Source organism: Carcharodon carcharias, chromosome 13 (genome assembly GCF_017639515.1).
Source record: "Carcharodon carcharias isolate sCarCar2 chromosome 13, sCarCar2.pri, whole genome shotgun sequence".
Taxonomy (NCBI): Eukaryota; Metazoa; Chordata; class Chondrichthyes; order Lamniformes; family Lamnidae; genus Carcharodon; species Carcharodon carcharias.
The window spans coordinates 128162748-128183521 of record NC_054479.1 but is presented as its reverse complement, the minus strand read 5'-3'; the positions used below and the strand labels follow the sequence as shown (position 1 = coordinate 128183521).

At 39.9% G+C, this 20774-nt stretch overlaps 1 protein-coding gene across 1 annotated transcript in view; it reads right to left on the bottom strand.

Annotated features, from left to right (window-relative positions):
* The window catches only part of ube2h (ubiquitin-conjugating enzyme E2H (UBC8 homolog, yeast)), a 124778-nt gene that overhangs the window by 85628 nt on the left and 18376 nt on the right, over positions 1-20774 (bottom strand). The gene's annotated exons all lie outside the window — the stretch shown is intronic.

Genomic DNA, 20774 nt, shown 5'->3' with positions numbered 1-20774 from the left:
CACATGCCTCAGTTGATCACCACCACCTCCTCCAGAGTCAAAATATCATGCAGTGTTGACCAGAAGCACACTGGTAGTGAAAGTAACAAATTTCTCAACATGTAGTTTGGAAACTATATGGTAGTTTTCTGTACCGGACATTCAATGGATTAAATTGAATGAGGTCATATCTACCCATTTAGAAAGAGCTCACCAGTGGGAAATTCTTGAGCGTTGCTCATGGGAAATAATTTGAAAAAGAATAAAGTACAATATATGAGAAAACAAAGTGGAATTAGGCTTTCAGCTGGGGTGTTACAATTAGCCTCAGCACACCTGGGTTAGTGAAGAAAAACAAGCCCAGGGTCCCAATCTTGGATACTATAAAGCAATCTCTATTGGAAGTGTACATTTAGACACAGGGCAAGGATGGGGCTCAGCCTTGATCCTGTTGCATCCCAATATTAAATGGCCTATCACTTACCATGAAGGCTCATACATGCACGACAGCCACTCAGTAGGTGACCCAACCCCCCAAAGAACTGCACAACATTCTGTACTGGGTAGCCCGGAGGGCTAGCAGGGTAATGGAGGATCCAGCCAACACCAATTAGCCCTCAACCCTAAACTACAAAGAGAGTGTGACATGTCTGCACTGGAAAAAGTGGGTAAAGGAAATTCTGCCCAGTTGGCATCATAGCACTTCATCACCCAGCCAAAAGGAGACTTTGGCTGCAGTTTTGGAACCAACCTACAAATTGTTAAAAATCACATTAGATTTCTTTTATGACATCAATATAAAAAATTCACAGTATGACAAGGTGTGTTTTGTAATCTTCAAGCTTGAAAAACTGACTTGGCCACATATCAGAAAAAGTTAAACAATATCAATTTTATAATAGTTCAAAATATACACAAACACTGACAAACCTGACTCCAAGCGCAGACTTAGTACCCAATGAATACCAAAGATGGGCTTCTGAAAATCATTAATGTCACAAGTTTCCTATTGCCCTCCACTATTTCACCAAGATAATCCTCAAATATACAACCTTCCATTTACAATGTATACTTGGTAGCAATGTAATTGATTTAGCGTATGTCAATGTAGAAAGACAAAAATCACTGCTCAAGTGGAACAAGTTTGGATCCCACCGTCATCTTAACATCGCTCCACTATCAGAGCAGGTTAGATAGATGCTCAAAGGTGCAAAAAGTTGCTCAAAATAACCCTAAAGCGATTAAGCAACAATGGAATAGCATTAAGCCATAAATCTGCACATTTTCCCTGTCCTTTCTTCCCAAAGATTATTGCATCTGTTCTCCTTTCACTGAAGCACAACGCAAAGGAGATTTAAAGTACAACTACTGTGACAAATCTGTGCCTATTCCTTAGGGCCAAGTCCACTTGAAAACTCCAAGACACCCATTAAAATTTAACCTGTGAAATAATCTCATCCTTCTAAAAGCTGTGAGTTGTTAAAAAGGCACTCAACTAGCTCATAACATGTTCACATTGTACCACATCAATTGGGGGACATTGATCAGTGTTCACATTGCTGGCTTTATAGCAATAGGGCATGCTCTCTGAATCTTACAACATAATGTTGAGGGACTATCAGCCACCAAGCGAAATCTCATTGGATGTCTTGCCAACCAACATTCCATTGACATCATTTGCCTACGAGACCCATTTTGATTGGTATTACATCAAAGGCTTTGAGCTACTGTGCTACTCCCCCTCATGCTAAACATGGCTGTGCCACCCGTTTGACCCAGCATTGCCAAAGCAGCCATCATCAACAACATTCTGTGACAATTCGTGTCAGTGGCTTCCATATAGCAAATGTATATAAACCTCCAAATGCCAGCTGGGAACCTCAAGTCCTGCCAATACTGCTCCATCCACACGGCTGGGATTAATCAGCACCAGAGTGTGATGATGAACAGCTCCTAGAGTGGGGCCTCCAGAAACAACCTCACCCTGATAAGCGACCCGATGCAACGAGGAAAATTCTGTTCAGCCAAATGGGGTTGAAATTACTCACCTGACCTCTGCTGGGTCAGTTCCCTTGATGGCCACCCTCAACCAGCAGAGTGCGTAGTACCTGGATGACTTCCCACAGTCAACACAGGCCATCGCTCATTCACATTGGCCTTTGCCTTCCAGTCATCAAAAGTGTAATGATGATGAGATGGAACTTCCTTAAAAAGCAGAATGGCCAAAATGCAGCAAGGCCTTGAACTGCATCATTATAACTATACCTATTCATAATATACGGGTAGAAGAATCATAATTGCTTTTGTGGTGCCATTCACAAAGCTGCTTGCACAGCCATCCAACATGGCTATCAGCCCATCTGCATCCCATGCCTTGATGCAGAGAATGCAGCACTCAAGGAATATGAATCATCTGGTGACCCAGATATAGCAGACCACCTCATCAAATCTCTTTGTTACACATCACACTAGATGGGAGGAAACCACAACAGGTATCAATTTAATTCATTCCAGTTGAAAGTACTGGAGCTTGATTCACTGTCTTGGAGCAGCCCAAAAATCACCTTCATTAAATCAACCATCAGCCACCCCAAACCAAGTTGCCAATCATTTGCTCCAAGGAGCAAGGACACCATTGGAAAAATAAAATATCACCTATAACGAACTGAAAAAACAATGCCAGCAATATGGAGAACACAGCAGTGCTGATCCCTTCAAGGTCACAGAACTGAAGAAGGCATTAAGGGGCCTGAAATGTAGCAAAGCAACAGGATATGACACCAGATGTGACAACATCACACCAGAATTCCTGAAACAACTTGGCCCCCATGCTCATGCCTAGCTGACTCAAGTTTTACACAAGAATCAACAGCACAAACTCACTCCAGAAGGTGTAATGTATGGCAAAAATCATTGCCATTCCAAAATCTGGAGAAGATCTCACATTGGCAGCTAGCTATCAACCAGTTTCACTACTTTCTATGTGCTTTAAGACCTTTGAGCGTCTTATCCTGGAATGCATATCTCTGGAAGGAGAGACCATTCTTAATGTCAACCAAGCTGGTTTCTGTAAAGGATGCAGCTCTTATGATCAAATTCTGGCACTCACCACCTACATCAAAATGGTTTCCAAAAGAACCTGAAGACAGGCATAGTGCCACTGGATCTCACAACTGCCTGTGATAAAGTGTGACACACTGGCCTGCTCTTAAAGCTATCCAAATGCTTCCAATCCAGGTCGGAACAGTTCTTGAATCATTCTTCCGCAACAGATGATTCAATGGAGTCCAACTTGGGTAGGGGAGAAGTGCATGGGGAAGTCAGGCCATTGGACTACCACAGGGCTCAGTGCTAGCCCCAGTCCTGTTCAACGTATTCTGACCTGCCAACAATCACGTCCCGCAAGTTCATCTATGCTGATGACATCTGTTGTGCAATCCAAGCTTCATTCTTCTGCACTCTGGACCAGATCCTCAACAAAGACATTAAAAAGTAGATGGACTATTGCAGCAAATGGCATCTCATGTTAAATCCTAAAACCAAATCCAGTGTATTCTACCTCCACAATGCCAGTGCCAAAATAGAATTACATATCTAAGTGGATGGCCATAGGCTAAAGCATGATCCAAACCCAACATACTTTGGAGTGACTCTAGATAGGACTCTGTCCTTCCAGGAATATTTGAAGAAGACAGCAGCATGGGTCAAAACAAGAAACAACCTACTAACCAAACTTGCTCAATCTACATGGGTGCTGCTGCCACAACATTTTGGACCTCAGCTCTTGCCCTATTATACTCCACAGCAGAGTATCGAGCACCTGTCTGGCAAAGGTCATCACACAGATCTTGTTGACACTCACCTGAATGCAACAATGTGCATCATAACAGGAATTCTCTGCTCAACATCCCTTTTCGGCTTCTTGTCTTTGCAAACATCACTCTGCCACACATTCGCCGACTGATAAAAACCCACAAGCTGGCTGAAACCATCCATGCTGCACCTCACTTATCGCTCCATGATGACCTGTTCAACCCACCTACTGCCCTGCCTTCCAACTTGGTGCCCCATAGGGAGCACCCTTCCTGAGCAAGATCTATCAGCAGAGATCCTTTGGATCAAGGAATGGGAAGTCAATAACAAGTTCCTTGTGACAAACCCCATGTGTTGAATGGTAGACTTTGAATTGCCACAATGACAGCAATCGTTAAAATAGGTTCAGGACAGGCCAGGGTCCCTGTGCAGCCAACTTCCACCACTGGGGCCTCAGTACAAACCCATTATGCACTTGTAGAATGACACAAACAATGCTGCCCATTATTGGGGAGTGTCCTCTCCACAGGCTAAGTGGCAGACTAATCACCACAAACTCAGCAAATGAGGCGGCTATTGCTTGGCTTCAGCGATTTGTACTTGCTCAATAAATAAACAAACTGGACAGGTATATCAATGGAAACAGGCCACATTGTGGAATAACTAATCTGGCAAATCATTTTAAATTTGCACTTATACACCCAAAAAATTAAGAAATTGTTTACTTCTCATCAAAACTAATGCATCTAAGTTATGAAACACTGGAAGGCAAAGTTTCAGAGAGTTCTGGATTCTAAACAGCCCCCAAAAGACAGATCAGCATCCACTACATTAGGACATTCTAGGAACTCCAGAGTTCTTTTCTCCAGTGCCGCACACTTCACCAAACTTACCACTATAATTAGCAAAAACAAAAAATCAAGTTACACTTCCTTGCTTTTACTGCCCCTTGCTCTACAATGTAGAGAAGCTCTAGTTAAGCCCATGGCTACAAACCAGCTGGCACAGGCCTCGCCTGTTGCTTGCAATCAATGTTAACATTCACCACCTTGGAAAATAAAATCTCACAAATTACAAATCTGGCACATGACAGTATGTCTGGTTACTTCTCAATATGGATCATAGTGTGCACTGTAAGAGAGAAATAAAACATTTCATAGCTTTGGCGGACTAACACCTAACACTGGTATATAAAGGTAACATTATCCTGTGCCAAAATGCTCACTTAAAGATCCTGAAATTAGGTCATTTATTAACCCACTTTTACATTGTAAGGGTTTACATTATATGGGCTGAGTTTTTGCAGATTCATTAATGCCATTTGAAATATTAAGTGTTGTTAGGGCTTCCTTTCCAAAAGTGACTCCTCACCTAACTGCTCAAACTCCCTCCTGTCACTTTGACTCCATGTTTCATAGCTTAGCTAAGCCATTGGATATGATGCACAAGCTGTGCCAGTAATGTATTGTGCTCTGCCATCAACCTCTGGAACAAAATGACCAACAGCAAAGAAAGATGTTTAGTGCAAACCATAGTTATTTAAGTTGCATTATACCAACAGCCCTCAATCTTAGATCAAGTGCAATGTGCACCCAGTAGAATGGAGGTATTACTGAATTGCACCTTGAAAATCACACTGAGGTCAGCCACAAAGGAGTTCTTGTATTTGCACATTTAGATTCATCCAGTGTTCCCCTCTGGGCAGCTAACTTTTTATTTTGATAGGGTGGGGCATCTTCTACACTAGAGCATTTATAAATAAGTTTCATATTAAAACTTTCATAAAAGTTTCGAAATATTTCTCAGGAGATCAGTTTTAATAACTTTGCAGCTTATGTGGCAGTAGAAAATTAAAATATGTGCACAAGTCAAAAAGCAGGCAAAGTCAGGTTTGAGCTGGGTAGTAAAGACCCTTACAGTTTAGTTCATCAACACCGTTGTTCACTACAGAAAAGATGCACAGCATTTGTAGAACTGTATTCTTGCAGAGGGTTAATACCTTTGGAGATGGAGAGAAAAACTGTTGGGGAAAAAAGTAAAAAACCCACTAATACCCGCTAACCAGTTTGATTCAACCTGACGTATGTGAGGTAAGACAGACTGAGGCAGAATGGGTCAGTTCTAATATAGCTTACTAACAGGCATCAGCATCTGTTTGCCATCACGTTTTGTTTATGAACAAAAATTACACTTCCTCACAGCCCATGTTATAGCAAAAACCCTCACATGAAATGCAGAATCACAGCCACACTAACTTATTGTGTGCATTTAAAGACATGCCTCATTTAATCAAGAGGGTAAAAATGCCATAAGCCACATATGCTGCCTGATCTGCTGAGTATTTCCAGCATTTTCTGTTTTTATTAAAGCAAAGCTCAAATGGGTTTCAGATGTCATCCTACTGCAAGATTGAATTGCAGCCTGACACTTACCACCATTTATAATTTTAAAACCTATAATGTCCTTAATAAAATTTTTTTTAAAAACATGCTGACAGTTAAAAATAGTATAAAAATGATCCTGAACAGACTGTGGTGTCACTGCAGAACAGTCAAATAATCCACAGGGAAAGGAGTATTTCTGTAGCACAATTATATAAAATAATAGATACTCAAGTGAGCGCAATACTTTAGGCCTCATCTGGGATTGGGCATAACATCAATCCAGAAAGAAAAAATTGAGAGGTTTATCATTTGAACCCCAAGAGGAGATTACTGATGGGTGATGGGCAGTAATCCACAAATTTGTTTTCCTTACGCAGTCACATTTGTGGGAGTAGTTATATACAGTATTAAGACAAGAACTTTAAAATATCACAGGCTATTTGGGATGAAAGCGCTCACCCCTCTGGTATCGTAACTCCAAGCATCCAACTGTATTTTGAATTAAACACACTATTCACAATATTAGGATGCACAGTTATGTTATTTTTTTCATGTTGCAAACTGGAAAAAAATATTTAAAACAATTGTTTGGGGAAAAAGCCAAAACTATATTACATAATTATCCAAAAAATGACAACTGAAAGTGTCATTTGCCAAATATTTTACTTTCTTTAGTTTACTTAGCACTCTGGCAATGAGGAGAAAAAAATGCAAAACCTAAAAACATTTGCACACTTAGCATTTTTAAAAGTCAAAACATTGCAGTCCTTACACCCTTCATCACAGTCCAAGTCAGCTAAGCAACAGGATTTCAGTGAGCTGATGAGCCACTTCTCCCTACCTGTTATGTTTAATCTTTGTTGCCAAGCTTCCCAGTTAGTAAATTGCGTCACGAGTGTGCACATTAGCTTCAAAACTCAGTCTCTGCTGACTTAAAAAGTGATCTCAGCCTGGATGGTACTCAAAAGTTTTATAGCCATCCTTAGCACCACTGATGGGTAAAAATCAACCAGGAGGCACTGTCCCAAATGCATTTCCCAACTCCTACTGGAAGAGCTTACACATGCATTCATTGGGCAAGGCTGCGATAACCCTCAACACCCAATTAATCTGCCAATACGCATTGTTAATGCTCATGTTAACAACCACCACTTGGGCATCATAATGGAGACAGAAATTCCCAATGGAACTTTTTCACCCCTCCCACGTGACCACCCCACCCACCCACCGCATATACTTAATTCAAGGAAAGATAGGGAGAAAACTGGAGAATGGAGAAGTTTGAGTTTGAGGGAGGCAAAGAGGAGAATCCTCGTTAGAATACTTCCTTCAGAGCAATGAAGAAATATTTGCAATAATTTTCTATATATTTCCACAATTAAATGTGCTGACTACCAATAAACTGCAACATAGTACAGTGACTGACCAGGAATATACAGGAGTTTTGGCAATTCTAGAAAATACAACCAGGTCATTCTAATCATAACCTCGTGCAAACATGAGAATAAGAGGAATTTGCCAGTTTATGGCAAAAAACCTCGGTTGCCCCTTTCGCTTACAAATATTAATCAAATTTTCATTAAAACTGAGCCTCATGACATTGGGCAGGATTTACTGTCCCACCGAAGTCAATGGACTTTTGAACAGCTAGCCGCATTTTACCCGTCCTTGCTGTGACAGGGCTGTAAAATTCCATCTATTGTCTATGGAATGCACACTACAATAAGCATTTTTATATATTTTTACAGAAAAACATTTAATTTAGTTTCTGGTGATGGCAATTGTGAATGCAATGACATTTACAGCACAAAATTAAAGATTTGACAAAACCACTACTAATTTAGATAATAATACAATCCACCTGAAACAGTAACTGGTCTCACCACTTTCATACCCTGCTTGGCCTGCCGTACATTTCCAGTTTACTCCTTTAAATCCCTATAATAAATCAATGGTTAGGAAATGCTAATATATTTTAGAACTCAAACATGGATCAGTGCATCAGAATGAAGGAATTGTTCCAATCCAAAATGTACTTTTAAAAAAACAACTTTCCCCACCAGAATGTGCAGGTACAAATCAGTGCCCAATGAAATGTTCCCTGTAAATGCAAGAGCTTGTTAACCTTGTAAGTTGGGCACAACACAAATTTGGAAAGAGCCACTGTAAAAAAAGGACCCATTTCCTGTTGCAACACCTCGAGGATTTTGTTTTAAATTAGTATTTCCTATCACCTCAGTCATTATGCAGTCAGCCTACAGGTTATGAAGATCAAGAAAGAATAATCCCTTCCAGCTCAAATTTAATGTACCTCACTACGACAGCAAGTAATTTATCACTCAAGCTCTCATGTATTATCCTCAAGTAATTCTGATGTAGTCTCAAATAGATCAAGCAAAATATCACACATTCTGTATTAGTTTAGTCTGTATCTGTATTAGACTTGCCACAATTGTTCTTGGACAGCACCTACTATGTCATCCAACCAGTTCCACCTTGACTCACCATTACAGGCTTACAAAAGTTCACATTCACTTTTCTAATCCAGGTAGAGAGAAAAAAAATGAACATGACTCCAAAGAATGGAGCAAGTGCAAAATCCCCAAAACAGTAAAAAATAGCCAGATTGTATTTATGAAAGACACTGCAGATTGGTTTTTTTTTTATAAAGAATCCATGCTTTCATTATTTAGTTACAAACTGGTTTTCTAGAGAACAGTGAAGTTTACAATGCTTGCTCTCTGTGGCAACCTCTGTTCAAAAAAAAAATCCAAAAAACCTATTAGAGCCTAACCATGTTATTAAGAATGTTAGACCAAGCAGATGCATGATAATTAAATGCTCACAACCTGAATTACAACTTCCCAAATGAACTTCATTACTAAATCTTAGTATACAAGTCAACCTCCCATGACAGTGAATCAAGGTAAAGTGTAGTGCTCAGTTATAGGACAGTGGAATAATCGAAAAGAACAAAAAAAGTGGGTAACTGGACTTTCACATATCATAATTCCGTCTCCATTTTAAAGTCATAAATTCTGTGGTTGTCTTTATATTTCCATATAAATTTAAGTCCTATATCCACTTGCAAACCACTAGGTAAATTTGCTGCACTGTAATTATATCCTCCTACCAGTGGTGACCGCTGCAGCAACTCTGGGAGCTGGGGAGGTAAGGAGGTGTAATTACAAAAATTATAAATGTGGACATTAAACATTCTAATTTTTGATATATTACTAACCGGTTGACTTTCCATGGAGCTGCACGTAATGAGAATATAGTCACAACTCCTTTCTTGTGTTAGTGATATTGTTTTACTCTAACTTTCACACTCAGCACTCATGGCATCTGAACCTAATCTCATTTGTAGTCTCTAAAACGTTTATAGGTAAAAATATCAACTCCAAGCCTGGAGTTTTTGGGAGGCTGAGGCCTTAAAATGGTTTTATTTTGTTTAATGCTTTATTTTGGCCATTGGAAATTTTAGGTAGAGGAAAAAAAATGACAATTGGGGAAAAAATTTCAAAGCAGTTTGAAAGAATTGAGACCAGATTGCATTAGTCAGGTACTAACATGGTTAAAATGAACGTGGAAGTGGAAATTTACAATGGGAAAAGATTGACAAAAACATGACAACAGGAAGTGAAGTGGTCCAAGCTGGAAGGGTACACAGGTGTGACATTAAATCTCTCAGATTTTAATGCATTACAGATAGACCATCAATATACTGGAAGGCAGGTGGATGAAGATAAACTGCTACAGAAACCTAAATTTCATTAAGCCACCAGAGAACCAGTTGATGGCTATTCTCTAATCCCCAAGTTCAGCTGACATTTAGAAACCACTAAAGTTCAACCCTCAGTTGAAAAAAAACAAGCCTAGTTAAGCAGCAGCTTGCAGTCACAGCAAGCAACTGTTTTAATCCGTTTCAGTCTGAACTCAACAATGAGCAGCAGTCATTGCTCTCATACTGTGCAAAAGTATTTAATTCCCTGTGCTCAATGATTCAGGCCTCATTCCATTTCCATCAATCCCTACCTGAAGCTGTTGTTAAGTCACCCCAGGAGTACAGAGCAATGGCTACATGAACTTCTGCTCTCCTCACGGTCTAATAGGTAAATGCACTGCCCAAGGTGCCAAAGACTAGCAGATTCAAGATCCAATTTCACTGAATTAGCCTACTGCACTCGGACAATACAGAGGGAAAGAGGGAGGAGGAAGAACAGAAAACAAAAAAACAGCCTGCTCACCATCCAGTAACCCTGCTGGAAAACATGCATGGTTATCCACAAGAACAGGGTCAGATTTGGTACAAGACAAGACAACCATTAGTAACTGGAGAATCCTCCTGCACTAGGAGACAGCATCTTCAGGGTATAAGGAGGAAAATGATGTACCCATTGGCTTGTCAGAGGAAATGAGCAATAGAATTATTCATCATTAGAAAACATTAGAAATTATTTCCAAGAACTCAACCAAACTATCCATCTGTTGCACACACAATTTCCAATTATTTGCCTACAGGTTCTTAAATTGTTTCATCTCTTCCACTAGCCCCTCAAAAATTTGGTGTCCCAGGGAGAAATGTTTTTTTTTAAATCAGTGCTTATCGAATTATATGAAAGACTCCAAGTTAAAATTGCTTAAAGTTCTACTGCACTGACAGCATCTTCCCCCATAAGAGGTAAAGGTGCTATTTCAATATTACAACTTGATCCTCACATCATACAAATTTTATTTTTAAATTCCTAGTCTCAGCCTATGCTTAGTGAGGCAAAACCATTGCTGCACCAGCACAGAATTTCCCCAATTTATTGATGTACCACAGCACAATAAGCCTAAGACAAATAATGAGGAGCTTAAAGCACGGTAAATTGCAATTGAGAACAAGCAGCTTATCTAAAGAAATTTAAACACAGATCAAGTCTTTCAATTAAGGCAACACACACAATAGCTCCATTCAGTCAATGCAGGATATCACAGAGTGTATTAATTTCACAAAAGTGGCAGCCTCATAAGATTTGAGAGAGAGGTAGAATAGGCAGAATTGTTAAAAGGGACATTTGTTGCTGTGCTGCCAGCCTTTGACTGGTGAATATTCTGGAATTGCTTGGTCAGAGGTCTCTATTCAAACTGTTACGTTCCCTGACAAAGAAACCATAAGCTTTTACTGCAGTTTTTCCTTCATTTTAAACTTGGGAACAAACAACTTCTCCCAGCAGACATAACACAATCATTCGTGCATCACATGCTTTTTTATCTTGGTCAACATTTATTCTTCAAGAAACGTAACTATAGCAGATCATTTATTCATTCTGGGGACCAATGGTGAGCTGACAGATGAACAATATCCATCTACTTTAATGTCCCTCCTCTCAGTAAGCACTGAACTTTACTGGGTTCAGTTCCACAATTGTTCATTCCTCTTCAGTACCTCACTCAAGGGAGAATTCTTCATGCATGAGTAAATGTGGGCTATTCCCACTACAAAGGCCATCACAATTCAGTATAATCCCATCCTCATCCAACATGCCCAAATGTCCAATGTCCCAAAGGGTAGGGAGGGGTTTGGTTCTGATGGCAAGGATTAAGAACCTTGGATGCAGTTTTCCCTCCTTATGCCAGAGTCTAGAAGGCCAAATGTTAGTTTCAACTACTGCCAGGGCTGAGACCGGCTAATTCAGCTCAGGCCAGCGATCAACACTGGAGCCTTGAGATCTGTAAGAAAGAACTTGCATTTTTATAGCATCTTATCACATTGCTCAGAATATCTTAAAAGCAGGATACAAGCCAAGAATTACTTTTTACATGCAGTGATGTTGCTATAAATCAGTGTTGCCCCAAAACGTTAGCCGTTAGATGCATGCGGCTAATTGGGAATTCCAGTATAGGCATTGAATTATTGAAGTTATATTAAAAATTGACACCATTGCTGGACTTTTGATCTCAATTTTCATTTACAGGGCATACTTACAGGTGTACTTTAGCCTTTTTTGTAGGTTTGTTAGTAAAACAATAACAAAAGTCAGAACATGCTGATATTTTCTGATTGCAGTGCACGCTTTCCTCCTTTGGTTACCGCCTATTAAGTATCTACGAATATAATGTACAACAGGTGAAAACACTAAATTTCAGCACCATTTAACACAAACAGCATTTTGTGGAGAGGAGAACCATCATTGTGGTCTGTTCGACCAATCACAACAGCAGCTCCAGGCCAGAAGAAAGCAAGCCCAAAGAATAACCAGCAACTTCAAGAGGGCATATCAGAGCAAAGGGCATACAGCACCTAGCTATGATCTGGATGGAGAACATGGGCAATCTGGGTGTCTCAGTGTGCAGGTAAATTGTGAGGAAGTCAAAGCACAGTTTGCAACTGTTGAACAAAAACTTCAAGGGTACATTAAGATGGGCTGTACCTGATAAATTCATAACAGAATTCCAAACTTTAGTGAAAGAGAAAGATGGCAAAATTGTGCATTGAATCGTGGGATGTTTGGCAAGTAAATACACACATGAAGTGAATTTACCTGAAAGGCCTTATTCAACTACAATATGTGTATTTGACTCATCGGTAATTTCTACTGGGTAACATTGATGTAGATGAATATGGCAGTCAGTCTGCACATAGTAATACCCCACAAACAGCAATGAGATAAACAAAGCAGGATATTGTCTATGCGTCCCTCTCCATCCCTACAACCAACATTGTGATAGGTTTATCAGTTCATCCTTCAATAACTGTGGCAACAGACATTTAAACCAGTGTAAGAAATATGAAAGTTTCATACAAACAGGACACTGACATAGAAGGAAGGCCAGTCCAGTTCAGCCAGCCCATTAAACCATGAAAGCTGTATTTTTTTAAAAAAGAAAACCCATACATGATTTTAGGGCTGTACCAGTGAATTATACATCTAATCCACAGTGCAAACTACTGGTAAAATGAACAGGGCTGGAGTTGCTGCAAGCCAATTATTCACCACAAACTCAGGTTTATCCTTAGATAGATGAAAATGCTCCAGATGCACTTATTTGAAGTTTACGATTTCCTCCAAAACCATTTACCCCTTTCCTGCACTACTTCATTTTTCATTATATAGCCATCCTCTCAGTTTGTTCTCTATCAGATTAGTCTCATTCTTATGGGCAACTGAACACCTTGTAAGCAAATTACTTGCCTCAACTAATGCAAAGGAGCTGTTTCAGTGTTCCTCAGCTGAAAACAATCAAGGGATTTTTAAAACAAAAATCAAACTGCACTTGCAGCTTTCTTCAGATTGTTGACTTAACCCACTACGTGCTGCACACAATGCAAAGATTTACCATTCTTGTATTATTTCCTGCAGCTAAATTAGAATCAGCACTTTTGAAATGTAAGAGAATGGAGTCAGATAGGGTTAAAAATACATATACTTTGTTAGGACCACAGCTCAACGGTCTGAGCTGAATGCCATAGCTCCTTATGAAAAAAACTAGAAGATCCAAAGATACAACACAAGTGTTGTTATATATAAAGATGCCCTCTCAGTAAATTGGAGTTCATTAAGCTTTGCAGTTGCATTATACAACCTTGCAGAAATCTTCAGCCGTACATCCCAGTCCTTCCCGTGCTGACTTACACCACTGATGGCAAAAATTTTAATCACTGTGATCCTACACTCGAATTGGTTTCCCAAATCTCACCATTCACAATTTCACTTTCCTGAAAACACCCCATCAAAAATATCCTCAGAACCTCAGGCTGTGCTTTGTTCACTTTACAACTTTCCTACTTGGTCTTTACTGCTCCCCCTGTATAAGCACACTGGAATGCTTCTTAAAGATATCAATACAAAAGCAAATCATTACTATAAGTATACTGTTGCAAATTGAAAATTGTTATCACACAAACCTATCTCAAAAAAATGACAGATTTCCTTTTGATAAATTACAATCTGATGGTTGTTCAACTCAATAACATACAATTTAAGGAGCTCTGACTTCAGGACAGTGACTAACACCATACAAAATAATGTGACTTAAGGGAAGCACAGGTGGTGTCCTGGAAATTCACAATTAAAATCACTTAAAAAGTATGGCAGGAAGCCAGAATAGTTTCAACATAGCTGTTAACTTAGGGATTGGAAAAAAAGCTGTGCAAGTTAGTCAGCACTTTTATAAAATACAACAGACCTCAAAAGTACCTGGTCAGAAAACAGACTCAGCCACTGAAAATTTAAAATCACAAGTAAATGTCAGCTGATGAACACACATTCTTCATGTACAAAACAGTGATGGAGTTGGGAGACTTCAGAAATGTACTCCATAGACCATCCTAGGCCTGCTGCAACTCTGAAATATCGATTACTCTGATACAGATTGCGAATCCTTTATCCATAAATCCAAAAACATTCAAACACCACTTTTTGAACCTCGTCAACCTTTAGCGTGGGAAGCTTAGTTGTTTGTCTGCACTGTTTACCGTGTGATTTTTGGTGTGAACATGTCAAACAGAAAATTATCACAAAAGTACTCTATTTATTGTTCAGTGATACATCTTACATTTCCAGCCATTTTATTTACTTTAGGCTATAGCTAGCCTAAGCTTAGGCTATTGTATTGTAAATTTATATGCGGCATCCAAAAACCAAAATTATCTGAAATCCAAAATGCAATCAGCCCTGAAGGTTTTGGATCTCACATATAAATTTATATTACAATAGCCTAAGCTTAGGCTTACTTTAGTCTAAAGTAAATAAAATGGCTAGAAATGTAAGGTGTACCACTGAATAATAAATAGAGTACTTGTAATAAGTTTCTGTATTTATGGTACAGTTATTCTCTGCTTTAACCAATTCAACCAGTGAACATCCAGTTTCATTTGTATATCTGGTGTCAATAACTGCAAACTAATAATCAATGATCCTGCAGATGGGGCAAAAAAAAACTTGCAACTCCCATACTGACAGCACAGAGTGTACTTACACCACATGGGCTGCAGCTGTTCAAGAAGGCAGCTCACCACCACCTTCTCAGAGGCAATTAAGACAGACAAATGCTGGCCTTACCAGAGATGGCCACAACCCATGAAAGAATAAAAATTTATATAGCATTTTTCACAAAGATGTCCCAGAATGCCTCACAGCCAATACTGAAGTGATGTCTCTGTTGAAATGCATGAACTGTACAGCCAATTTGTGCACAGCAAGGTCCCAAACTTTTTTTCAATATATGAAGTGATGTTGATGGAAGAGTAAATATTGGCCAGGACATTAGTAAAGTTTCACTGCTCTTCTTTGAATAGCTTTATGGAATTCTTTTGCCCATCTGAGGCGGCAGTTACAGACAATGGAAAGTTGAGTGCATGACTGTACATCACCCTTGCACTGCTCACATAATGCCTCTTGATATGGATTACATTACAATTAAAAATAGACAGCTTCTGTTCAGCCTATTACAGTGCAACTAACTGGATACTCAACATGGTCCTCAGCAAATCACTTGCTGGACTTCAGCTGAATCCTCCAAATGCCCTTAACCCCACACAAAATTCCTGCACTTTGCTACATCTGTCCGGACTTTCAGTATTCTCATTAAAGAAAAACTGGCAGCATTTCTAATCACCTTTCTCAACTTGAATCTGGCTCACCCTCTAACTGTAAAGTGCCTTTGGGTGGTTTAACACGTTAAAAGGTATTTTTATAAATACAAGCTGTTTCTCAATTAAATAACGCTTTTCTGCACTGCAATGAAGGAACCAATTATGAAGCAGCCGATTATGAAGCATAAGGCAACATTAAAACAATTTGCATGGAATGCATAAGGGACAAGGTATCTGCCACTGAAAGAATTTTAATGCTGCTCTTGTATTCAATAATGGACTGGTTTATCATTACCCTTTAACAATGAACTTTGCTGTCACAGTGACAGATGCTCACACTGGAAATGGAGCATTTTCTGTTTCAAGCAACCAGTGTCAATATCAAGAAGTCCCAGTTCAGATTACATGCAGAGTGAAGCTCCCTCACTTTGCCTCAACTTTGTGCTTAAGCCCCAACCTCATGGGCATCTGTCACAATTCCAATATAAGCCATTCATCAGCCATTCTGAGGCCTCATTAATTGGTGCTGAACTGCTCTGGGCCTAATCCCACTACATAGTGTATTATCACATCAGGTCCGTAAAGCCAGGCAGACTTGAATCCATGGACAGAATTCAAATCCACATCCTAAAGGGGAAAGACTAATGTCTAATCCAGTGCACTTTCCAGTCTCTAGTTATGTTTTCCACATATTGATCCTGATAATGTTTACTCACTAGAGCATTAAATATTTTTTTTTTACAGGACATTTGCAGAACAAGCAAAACAACTGTGCTGCTTATTGAAGCAGTGTGTTCATTTGATAACAGCCTTTCCCTTTATCGGTGCTATTACTACATGGTTTTCTCTGATCAGAGGACCTCACAGTCTCCAATTTCTAATCATTTTTTCCTACTGGCCAACGCTCAGCATTTGCACCCAGCAAAATATACAATGCCATTAACAGACCTACAATTGCATAGCCTGAATTATGGTCTGTACAACATTGTGTTAAATACCATGTTGCTCTGTGCATCCACCAAGAAACCAAATTTACTGTAGGGCAAGAGACATTTGTTGAACAGCATGCGTCACTTCTTACTTTAGATGTGTAAGACTACAGCCACAATTTCCTGGGTGGGAGGATTAAGAACTGCAGTGTCTTAACATTACTGCAGCAACATTACAATCCCATGAAAAGCTTGTTTTGTCACTACATTGTATAGAGAAAAGCACTGTTCTATAACACATCAGTCCAGAACAAACCATTCTTATTCCTCTTCATCTTTCTCAGATTCGCAATTTGCCTATTTACCGTGATGTAACTATTTTACCCCAATTTGGAGGAGCATTCACAGATATAACTTAGTGAGTTGTATTTTTACACTATAACTATAGTCTTCTTATAGATATATAAACATATACTTATGTTCGGCTCAAAACAGCAGGCATCACCAACCACTCTAAGTACTTTCAATATCATCTTCAATATCCAACAAATTCTTCACAAGGGACTAAATTCTGCCATAATAATCTTCCACCATTTATTTTTTTTATTTGTTCGACTTGAAATTGCATTTAACTGGTATTCATTCCCACATACTCAAGACTCGTTGGACTTCAAAAGATACGGAAGCATTAAGTCGAGCAACTTCTCCTCAACTGAGCAAAAACCAAAAAGGGAATTGTGAAAGTCACAAAATGGTGTGACAATGTAAGCTACTGTAGGTCATGTGGTCAGGAATGTCACAAAGGAGAGGGGGCGCGAACACCTTAGAAGTGCTTTCATACTTGCTAACAGCTTAATACATAACTGAGAAGGAAGTCTCCAAGATTAAACATAGCACAAACAATTCCATATAAAACAAGGGAACAAATGCTACACAATCCATTCATCCCGAATAACCTTTTTTGTGCCACTACTAGGTATATGCAAGAACAGGTGTGCAACATTCTTCAGTCCATAACACGTAACAATTCATTCCTTCTATTTTTCACTGAATTGGAATTCACTTTTTCCATTTCCTTGCATGTAGTTCACCAAGAAAAGCAGTTTGCAACACTATTCAAACCATTCCTCACCCAGCTTCTAAGAAGTGCACAATCGTAAAACACTTCCTTTGAACAGATGACATGCCTGGCCAGCTTGTGGAATTCAGCAGACCCTGATTTACCATGCGTTCCATCGACACAGACTCCCCAAACAGCACACAAATATACTATTAAGGCACCAGTTCCACTTCGAAATGGGCATGTTTAACAATAAACCTTGCTCACATTCAAACTCTACAAAACACCAGAGTAAAAAATGTATTTCATGACTGGGTTATTTGCAATTATCACTGCTTTTGCATTGCCTCACCTCTTCTGTGGTGCATTTTTAAGTACATAATCTGGAGTGATATTCCAGTACATTAGTCAGGGAGCACTACATCAGTTGTACTGTCCATTGGACAAAATGTTACTTCTGCATTATCCATGGAAGCGTGGCACTACAGTTTACTCCATCAATTTAAAGTTTGAACCATTAGAAAATGTTGGCGCAAGAAGCAAAAGTCCCCAAAAGTGTTGTTTCACTTTAATGTTGGTCAGTTAATGAGGTCTGTATTCTCATTTAGCATCGTGAGATTCATTTTAACGTCATTTCCCACCACAGGTGCCACTTGGCCCGATTGGCACTATTTTAGAATGGCCTCTTCCATTCCCTAACCCACCCTCTGGACTTGCAGCCTCACCCACTCCCTAACCCACCCTCTTGCTGATATTTGCTCTCGTTGAACCCCCCCGGCTCTCTGACACTCTCCCTAGCTGCTTCCCTCTCTGAGCTCTTGCTGTGAGCACAGGCTCTAAAGATGAGCAGCAAGAGGCAGGAGCAGCAACTTTAACTTGCTGGAGGCAAGTTCTCTTCAAGTGGGTTGGTGATCAGCTTCAGTCCTTCTGATCATAAATCTCCTGGAAACAGGTCCCTGATCCCAGAGATAATTTACTTACCAATTGACTGAACATGTTCAGGTCACTGGGCTGGGACATGACTGCTCTCCGTCGCAATAAAACTAGCTGGGCAGCCAAGTTGCTTATTCCGCCTCCGCCCGCACTATCAATGTGGGAGCCGCTCCCGGTGGCTTTAAAACCCAGGTGGGGGGTGGAAAGGGAGATTTCAGATTGAAAAGGGGTGGATCTGATCACAAACCCACTTGAAGAGAACTTAACTCCTGCACATTGAAGCTGCTCCTCCTGCTGCTTAGCTCCAGAGCCTGAATGCACAGCGAGAGTTCAGGAGGGGGAAGTGACGAGCGAAGTTGGGGAGTGGGAGGTTCAGCAAGAGGAACGACCAGCAAAAGGGTGGGTTGGGGAATGGGAGGCCACAGCCCAGAGAGTTGGCAGTGAGACAGGGAATGGGAGAGGCCGCAAGCCTAGAAGGTCAGCAAACGGGAGAGTCAGGAAGCAAAGAGGCTCCCAGATGGAAGGCTGGCAAGAGGAAGGATCCGCAGCAACCAGGAGGATCAGAGAGCAGGGTGTGTGGCAAGTAGGATTGGCAGCAAGCGGGAGGTAGTGTAAGTAGAAAGTTACCATATTTGTTTTAAGTTTATTTTAAAAGTTATTTCATTTACCAATATAGGAATTTAGCAATGTAAAGCATTTCAACTTAGAGTTTACTATTTAATGTCTCTTTTCTAGTAAGGAAGGTCCTACAGAACCTAACTACAGGTTTTACATTGGTTTTAATGGGGAAATGTGACTCACTTAAAGTTGTTTCACTTAAAGTTGCAATTTTTAGGAACGCAACTACAACTAATCAGGTATAGACAATTCAAAGAGAAGTTGGGAATTATCTTAGTGCCCTGAACAACATTATTCAATCAGCCAGCAGCAAAACTATCAATAACTTGTATTTGTACATCAGTTAATATAAAACACTCCAATGTGCTTCACAGGAGCATTATAGAACAAAATTAGATACCAAGCCAGATAAGGTGACATTAGACCAAAAGTTTGATCAAGGAGATAGGTTTTCAGGGGTGCCTTAAAAGAAGAAAATTAGGCAGAGTCAGAGAGATTTAGGGAAGGAATTTCAGAGCTTAGGGTCTAGGCAGCTTAAGGCATGGTCACCAATGGGGATGCTCAAGAGCACAGAATTTGATGACCATGTAAGGTTGAGAGGTTGGAGGAGATTACAAAGATCGGGACAGGGGCCTTCACAGAGGGATCTGAAAACAAGAGAATCTGAAAATTATGGGGTTGAAATAGGCAGTCCTAGTTTTACGACAGAAATAGGTTTGGCGCTCATTCTGGGATCAAATATGACTCCAAGGTTGCAAAGTGTATGATATAGTCTCAGAATGTTGACAGGGAGAGTAATGGGGTATAGTGAATGGAGTTTTGAACAAGTACCAAAGGCAATCATTTCATTGTTGTTTGTCAGGTACTGCTAGACAATAAGGCTGGTGCATTTTCTATATAACCAGCACTATACTTATTCGTAAAATACAATCAGCACCAAAACAATCTAATGTTTTTACAGAAATGATGTTAAACCATTAAATAAAATCTGGTCATTTATCTCATTGTAGCTTGCAGAATCTTGAGTTTGCAAATGGGCCGTCATGTTTCCTATAATACAACACTGACTATATATCAAAAGTACTTGATTAGTTATATAGTTTTGGGCATTCTAGGGTCATGAAAGGCGCTGTCCAAACTTTTTTTTTTAAAAACTAGAGCAATACTGAATTTGCTAAGTGCCTTACCTACTTTCTCTTTTCTTCCTGCCCACTACCAACTATTTGGGAAAGTGACTCACTCCTCATACTGAGGGCAAGACAAAGGAACAAATAAGCAGAGGGTTACCATGGCACCAACACATGAAACCGCTTTCCTATTCCCAACTACTTGCCGGGGTGGGGGGGGGAAAGAGAGGATGGCGGTGCACACGCACGGCAGGGTGGTGCACATCGGAAAGAGAGGGTAAACATTTTACACAGCTCTTCCCTTATTGTTTCATCTGTAGCCTTGTATGAAACATGAATATGCAATAG